The sequence below is a fragment of the Amblyomma maculatum genome, chromosome 10, assembly GCF_055883805.1.
Source record: "Amblyomma maculatum isolate TAMU_Amacu chromosome 10, ASM5588380v1, whole genome shotgun sequence".
Classification (NCBI taxonomy): Eukaryota; Metazoa; Arthropoda; class Arachnida; order Ixodida; family Ixodidae; genus Amblyomma; species Amblyomma maculatum.
Genome location: NC_139353.1, coordinates 82,653,291 through 82,661,569, shown reverse-complemented (window position 1 = coordinate 82,661,569; position 8,279 = coordinate 82,653,291). Strand labels below are relative to the sequence as shown.

General features: G+C 48.1%; 1 non-coding gene and 1 pseudogene across 1 annotated transcript; both read left to right on the top strand.

The window, feature by feature from the left end:
- Window positions 1-5,168: 5,168 nt before the first annotated feature.
- LOC146176880 (uncharacterized) lies at window positions 5,169-6,421 on the top strand (annotated as a pseudogene).
- A 1,515-nt stretch (window positions 6,422-7,936) lies between these two features.
- Window positions 7,937-8,008, top strand: TRNAP-AGG (transfer RNA proline (anticodon AGG)). Its single transcript has one exon. It is a non-coding gene; the product is annotated as a tRNA-Pro (tRNA).
- Window positions 8,009-8,279: the final 271 nt, after the last annotated feature.

Genomic DNA, 8,279 nt, shown 5'->3' with positions numbered 1-8,279 from the left:
GCTTATCGCCTCCAACGAAAAGCGGCCGCCGAGGCCGGGATTCGATCCCGCGTCCATGGGAACAGTAGTCGAGCGCCATAACCACTGCGCCACCCCGACGAGGTAAACAAAATGTAGAAGAGAATGATGCGATTGCTACCACGATGACGATGAACACAATGATGCTTGGGTGATACGCCTCCCCTGGAGGCCTCAGCCATGCGCCACAGAAGCATCCATTGTGCCGATGGTTTGAGGTCGCGTCGGGCGACTTGGTGGGACGGGTGTGGCGTTTTCTTGTCTTTCGATACTTCGGGTCCATCGGGTATGGACCCGAAGTATCGGGTATCGGGGCTTTGGTATGGTCTCTGGTCAATTCATGTGTGCGCCTTGTCTTCGAATCCGGGCTGGGGGCTGGGCGGCGGTAGTTGGTCCGGTCTGGGCAGGAAGGGCGGGGGCGAAGTTGCGCGGCGTTATCCCAGGGCTCTCGGTCGATGGTCCTGACGTAAGGATTACGTCGATGCTCCAAGGCGAGGATAGGGATGACGCACCCCGCACCTCCATCAATATGTTAAGTGGCGACAAGCAAAAGAACGGCACAACATGGTGACATGGGGAAGGATGATTTAATGCCTGGCCTAGCACGAGGGCTCCTATCGCGCCACGGCCGATCTTCTTCGCAACAATATGTTCGTGGGTTCGCTTATGCATATTTTCTTAGAGCAATGGGTAGCCAACTTAACGGGACACTCGAGATAGTAGTCAAACATGTTGCGTCGCCCCATATGCGGGCACTTCTAGAATGCATAGTAATGCGGAATGAGAAACTGGAGGAAGTGTAACAGTACGCCTTTTGTCCGATGAGCCCCTGGTTGGCGCATTAAGGGCCAGACAACCACTAAAGTGAGTACGCAGGTATTACTGCTTAGTGTGGTCAACCCTTTCATTGTCGGGCTAGTGTGCCGATATAGGCTTATGGAAAACAGTGCACTGCCCAGATAAGGTAATGCCACGGACGACTACTCACTAGGTCGTTGAAATAATAGCCACAATTAGCGTGTGACCTATTGGATAGCAGCGGATGTTTAGAATTCATCGGAAATGAGTCGCCATGGGACACATTTTTACGGGGCCTCCTTCCGAGCACACGTACGTGGCGCTTGCATTGTCAGCATGTCCCACTCGTCATTGTACAAGGATGCCGCGAACGTCGCCAATGCTGCTTTAAACAAAAACAGCTCGTACTGGGAAAACTGTCTCTTCTACTCATGTGCCGATAACAAGCGAAATATCACACAATACGTTACATGCAGCGGTTGCTTTTCAGGTCAAGCTAGGCAAAAAGACCTAAGGTCACAAGTGCCTTGTTTACACAAACCTGAGAGCTACTTGGCATTCGCTGGAACAGTTGCACCATGTCTACAGCAGATAAAGTGGCGCTTAGGGCACGCTAGCGGACCGAGACATTCCTTCAACGCAAAAGGGCGGGGTGAACGGAGAGGAGTGATGAAAATACTATGCAGTTACGTGCGTTTTTGAAGCGAAAAGGTTCACTACGCTAGTACACACCGCGCTTCGCGTGAGCTGGCGTATGTTGGAGCACGAGTGATGCCACGCACGGCGCAGGTGGTCGCCGCCGACTCCACCACAAGAAGGGAAAGGCGCAGTATATGTCCCACTTGCTCTGTGGACACCCGAACCGCGCCGTAAGGGAAGGGAGGAAGGTGGGGGTGAAAGTGAATAGAGAGAAAGGGGAGTCGTAGTGGAGGGGTACGGAGTAAGTTCGACTACCAGAGGATCTTTAACGAGCCCTGAGATCGTACAGCACATGTTAAAGATCCACAGGTGGTCGAAATTACTCCATAGCCCTCTACTACGACTCTCTTTCTCTCTTTCCGCTTTCACTCCCAAGCACCCAGTTTTTAGGCACGAAAGCATACTACCCTCCCCCAAAACCCTTAACTAAACCACAACAAATAACACGGAGATAACCTCAAGCCCCCACCTTTCCCTCCCCAGCACTGCTGGCACTCTTCTCCCCCTCTACTCATCAATCAGAATGTTCCCTTTGCGAGACCCCGAGACGGGGATGAACATTCGAACATGTTATGTTCACATGCCCAGAGTTTCAATCACATGCCGAATTGGGGTCTTACGGACAAAAACGTTTCGGAGATCACGGTCTCCAGCTCAGAACCGGCTTCACAAAGGAGACTGGTTAACTGGGCTGAAGCGGTCGCCGTCAGGTACACATTGCCGGCCACCACTCGTGATCAGAAGCCGGCCAACCCTTGTAACAAGTATTTCGCGGCTCCACCAAATAAAGTATTTCACGACCACCACCAGCATAGCCGTAAACATATGACACTGAAATAAGAGTAGACACGAAGCGGCTTTAACATACCACCGAAACATACTACCCATACAGAAGTGCTACCACGGAAGTTGGCTGAAAAGGAGCGAAAAAATGAAAGACTGAAAGTTCTACGAGCATCCGAGACACCCGAACAGCGAGAAGAACGTCTCGCTAAACGACGCAGCAAAGCCGAGTCAGTGCTCTCCCCTGATGGGGTTGGTACAGGTGAGTCACCGCCGCTTGCAGCGGGGGCTAGCCTGGCGCCGAATTTTTATCTGTTGGCCGTCATTGCACACGCCACCGTTGGTGGTGGACGACGGCTGTTGTTGCGGCGCGCGTCTTTCTCTCCCCCTTCCTTTTCTTTCTTCTCTATATTCTCTTCGATCTGCACGAGGCAGCGGAGGTGGCTCAGCTACAGAGCCAGTAGCAGGTCCGTACATTTCCTTTTCCTTCTTCCTACAGCCACAACAACAACAAATGCCTAAAGAATAACCATAAGCTAAACCGTAAGCATATCCGTAAGTTAAACCATAAGCACATCCATAAGTTAAACCATAAGTATATCCATAAGTTAGACCGTAAGCATATCCATAGCCTAAATCATAAAGCATAATCATAATCTAAACCGTAAGCATACTGAAACAGTTGCACCATGTCTGCAGCAGATAGTGGCGCTTGAGCGCGCTGGCGGACTGAGGTGTTCCTTCAACGCAGAAGGACGGGGATGAACGGAGATGAGTGATGAAGTTATTATGCAGTTACGTGCGTTTTTTCTCTTGATCAAGTTCCCTGTCCCCTTGTGCTGCGCATGAGTGGACTGACTGCCCCTTGATCATTTCCTACTCCCCGTGGACCTTGTTTTTACCCCAGTTTGTGTGCTGACAAAAGCATCTCGCTTCCAGCCACGAAACTACACTGATACATCTGCAGCAGTGTCATATACGCAATAATCTCCCAACGAAGTTGCTCTGCTCTATCCACGAGGCCGTTCCTACTGATTCGTACACTCTGCGCGCTCTTCACCTGACTGCTTGCATAAAAGAGGTAACGTAGCAATTCTGTCTCAGTATTATATAAGAACGAAACATGCATAATAGTCTTTCATCAGGATAATGACGCCTCACCGCATGTCTTACCTGAAGCTCCTGCGTTCAACGGATGGCCGATGAGGCCATTATACGGTATTTATATTTCTCCAATATTTGTATTGTATTTACAATGTCCGGCCTGACGTAGGACCAGTCTGCTACCAACACAGTGCTAATATTAAGCCGACAGTTTACGCTGCCTGGACAAAGGGTCTACACTGTAATAACCCATTATCCATTTCTGAACTCGGATTCATTTTTTTTTCTCTGGCTTTCTTCACTTGTGTTCGGTAATGTATTCGCTTAGAACCGTTCATGTGAAGCGAGCGCGTCACTCAAGCATTGGCGACATGAACTCTAAACTCGACACATGTTGCTAACAAACAATAAATGGCGCTTGCGGCGAGCGGAGAAAGCTGTCGTCCGAGTGGGGGATCACTACATCAATGCTGTTCTGACTCAACGAACGACGTGTTGCTCTGAATATCCCACAGGCAGCCCTCCAACGCACAGGGGAATAGGGGAAGGTGTTCTTGTTGGGAACGATCCTGCAGTTGATGTCACTTGTCGGTTGGGGGCTACGAAATTCACTCTGGCAAAGTAGAAATTTGGCTACAAATTTGAGGGGCACTCACAGAAGTTCCATCTGATAATTTGTATCACTAAAGTTTGATCACCTGTTTAGCCCTTTCTATAGGTACTAACGTTAGTCTGCCATCGAAAAATGCAATTGCTGATCAAAAAGTCGAATTTAAATTGTTTACGCATTCTTGTCAAGAGGGTGGTATTCCGGTTTCTATTGTTTTCAAGTGAATGGAGATGTACGCCTTAATCAGCGACAGGAATTATTTTACACTGCTCGCATTTTACTTTCGAAATTTATTGATTATGACGACGCCTGTTGTTCGCTTAAATCTATGTTTTCCAGTAACCGGGGAAACCTCTGTCGATCGAGAATCGAAGGCCTATATCCTTAACCGCCTGTGCAGGGAAATTGATGGAGCATGTAGTGCAGACACGTCTCAACAACTACATGGAAGACCACCATCTTTATCCTATCTCCATGGTGGGATTCAGGTCTCATCTCTCAACGCAGGACGTGATGCTGCAACTAAAACATGAAATTCCGGACTCACAAACGCGGGAAACGAAGGTCATCCTGGGTCTTGACCTGGCGAAGGCTTTCGATAACGTCACGCACAAGGCGATCCTGGATAATCTCAGCCTCCTGGGAGTAGGCCCGAAAACCTACAACTATGTTAAAAATTTCCTTTCCGACAGAATGGCCCAAATTAACTTCGGGGAAAGTAAATCAGACTACATAGAGCTAGGAAGCAAGGGGACCCCGCAGGAATCTGTACTGTCCCCACTTCTATTCAACGTGGCCATGATCGGGCTTCCTAGCAAACTAGCAGCGATTGAAGGTCTCGGTCATATCATGTATGCGGATGACATTACTATGTGGATTGGCAAAGGAACCGACGGTCAAATAGAGGAGACTCTCCAAATGGCCATAGGAGAAGTTGAAAAGTACGTAAATGATAGGGGACTTAGGTGCTCCCCGCAGAAATCCGAAATGCTTTTTTACCAACCAAAGAGGAAATCTCGGTCGGATCCCTCGCGGATATCTCTTAAGGCTCAGGGACTCGATATCCCGACGGTGGACAGGATTAGGGCTGTACATTCAAAACAATGGTTTCAATGGAGAAACAATAAAAAAGTTGGAGATATGCGCGCAACAGACTATGCGGTTCATCCGCAGAATCGCAAATAGGCGCTATGGCATGAAAGAAACGAATCTAATCAGATTAGTTCAAGCCTTTGTAATAACTAAGATTGCTTACGTAGCTCCTTTCCTTAATCTGAAGACAGCGGAGAAGTCCAAGCTGGAAGGGATCATTCGCAGAAGTGTCAAGCAGGCGCTGGGTTTACCAATTCGGACCTCCACCGCAAAACTTTTAGAACTAGGTCCTCACAACACATTGGATGAAATTGTGGAAGGCGTGACAATCTCGCAGTACGAAAGGCTGTCGGGAAGCGTTACAGGCAGGAAAATCCTAGCGAAACTAGGACTAAATTACGAGAGTCAGCGAGGTCCGAAAGTGGACATGCTTAAGAGCGTGCGCGATAGGCTGATGATCCCACCACTACCGAAAAACATGCATCCCGTCCACCACAAGGATCGCAGAGAGAAACGGGCTGAAGCCCTCGGCAAATGTTTCAAAAACTATCCGATAGAAGACGTGGCCTACGTGGACGAAGCTAATTGCGGGAAGGGGAGAATGGTGATAGCGGTAGCTAGCGCCGAGACATATCTCCGTGCCGGCGCCTCGATCACGACGGGCAGTCCCGAAATTGCAGAAGCCGCCATCGCACTTGAAATAGTGGGCACGGATGCGTCAACGATAGTCAGTGACTCAAAGGTAGCAGTGATGAACTTTGCCAAATGGAGGGTCCCCCCTCTGACGAACGGAATCCTGCGGACTGCAAGGGACGACCGGAAAATTCGCATAGTCTGGACACCTGCACATACATCCCTGGCTGGAAATGAAGCAGCTCACGAACTGGCTCGAGGTCTTGCTTTCCGAGCCAGTGGCCATACCGAGGGCTTCGCAGACAGGGATCGTCTTGTGTGTTACAGAGAGATCACACAACATTATAGGCTTAATCGAACGAAGTACCCCGCCGCTGATAAATCATTGACAAAGAGTCAGGCCACCTCTTGGCGCCGTCTCCAAACTTACACGTTTCCGAATCCGGTTATGTGTAGTCGTTATTATCCGGGACAATATTCAAACGAGTGTAAGCAATGTAAGGCCAAAGCGGATCTCATCCATATTCTCTGGAAATGCCCTTTTGCCCCCTGGAGGGACAAAAAATAAAGTCACTTGAACAATGGGAGGCTCTCCTACTCAGCTCCGATCCGGAGACTCAAACAAAAGTAGTCCAACTGGCCGAAGACGCCGCCAGGAGCCAAGACCTTCTGGCCGTCGTTTAGGCGAGGGGTCTATATGCCCTTCAGACTGTTGGCAATAAATGTTTTACAATAAAAAAAAAATCCAGTTCCGATGAGTGCCAGTGTCGGTGAGAATGCCTTGAAGAACAAAATCGCGCAAAATGATGAAAAACCGGTGCCAAATGCGCTTTCAAAATGTTGCACCAGTTATGTCATGTCGATACTAAAGTGAGAAGGCTCTTTCTGAATGACCTCCTATCAATACAGGCCAATTTCCATTTCTCCCCCTTAAAGGGACACTGAAGGCAAAGCGAAGATGACATGTTATCTTAAACTTAAACTGGCCCAGAATAAGCACAGAAAGGCTAATAGAATATTGGGGCCAAATTACACCACCGTTCAGTTCAGAACCAGGGGTAGGTACGAGGTCCTCATCGGTCTGAATGTTATGAATACGAATAAATCGATCAAGTAGCTGTGAAAAATAAATGATTTTAATTTAGATGCAATACACGCTCTTTTGAAGTACAACCAGCATATTAGCGCATGGCTTGTTCTGAATTCTTTGATCTACCAGATGTGTGCCTCTTCCGTATGCTAAAGAAACCCCACATTTTTTGTGCATACAAGATGCCGCTGTGCGACAGTCTGTAGACCAGTGTGGTATCGCACCTGCGCATTTTAATTACACTTGAAAGAATTCCGCGAAGACCAAAGCTGTCCACAGGTTACAGAGCACCGCTTTCATTTACCTGCAGTCGAAAGAGAAGATCCGACGCTGAAGACTGCGCTCTGCACCTTGGGGAGCTGGTTGCGGGCTGCAAGAGGCTGGAAAGGCGGCAAGGCAGGACTGCTAGGCTAAGAGCGGTCGTGGGCGGTGTTTTGAGCGGATCAGCTTCTCCTTCTACTTCTTCTTCTTCATGAGATAACTATATTCTACAGGGTCTTGAATATTTGGGGGCTGAGATTTAAAAAATTCCTATGCAAAATCTACTGCCCCATTCGAGCTGAAATAACGTTCACAAAGTAGAAAAATATCATCTACGTTATCTGATAAGTGATTTAACATCGGTACTTGCCTAGATTTTCCGAAATCGAGAAAAAACTTCTCTCGGCAGCGTGCATAATTTTCACACAAGAGAGTCGAAAAGCTATTTTGACATGATGCGTCATCTGTCGGGCAGCGAGGCAAGCGTGCCAACGGCCGGGATGGAGCTTGTCTCACTGATCGACAGATGACGTATCATGTCAAAATAGCTTTTCGACTCTCTTCTGCGAAAATTGTGCACGCCGCCGAGAGCAGTTTTTCCTCGATTTCGGAAAATCTAGGCAAGTACCAATGTTGAATCCCTTATCAGATAACGTAGACGATATTTTGCTACTTTGTGAACGTTATTTCAGCTGGAATGGGGTAGTAGATTTTGCATACGAATTTTTTTAATTCCAGCCCCCAAATATTCAAGACCCTGTAGTTCCCAATAGGCCAACTGAGGGTTAATTGTTGGCTGCCTCCTTTTCTTGACGAAAACGGAGCATTAGCAAACCACCGCCACTTCTGGCTTGTTGGTCTAGGGGTATGATTCTCGCTTAGGGTGCGAGAGGTCCCGGGTTCAAATCCCGGACGAGCCCATTTTATTCCTTAACGCAATAAATGTTAGTGTTTACTACGATCTGGCCTATTTTTACAACGCTTCACCTCCTTTTAATGGTCTCTTGTGGTATAAATATTATTTGAGTCTCTAAGCGGGCATAACAGCCATTAACGGAACAGAAAAAATGTGCGGGTTGTACAAGCGAAAAAGGTTGATTATATTTAAAGAAGTTTTAGCCCGTTTTGAAGGAAGACAGGACGTCTTATATACAGATGCCGCACAATGCGCGAACGGTAGGGGACGTGTTT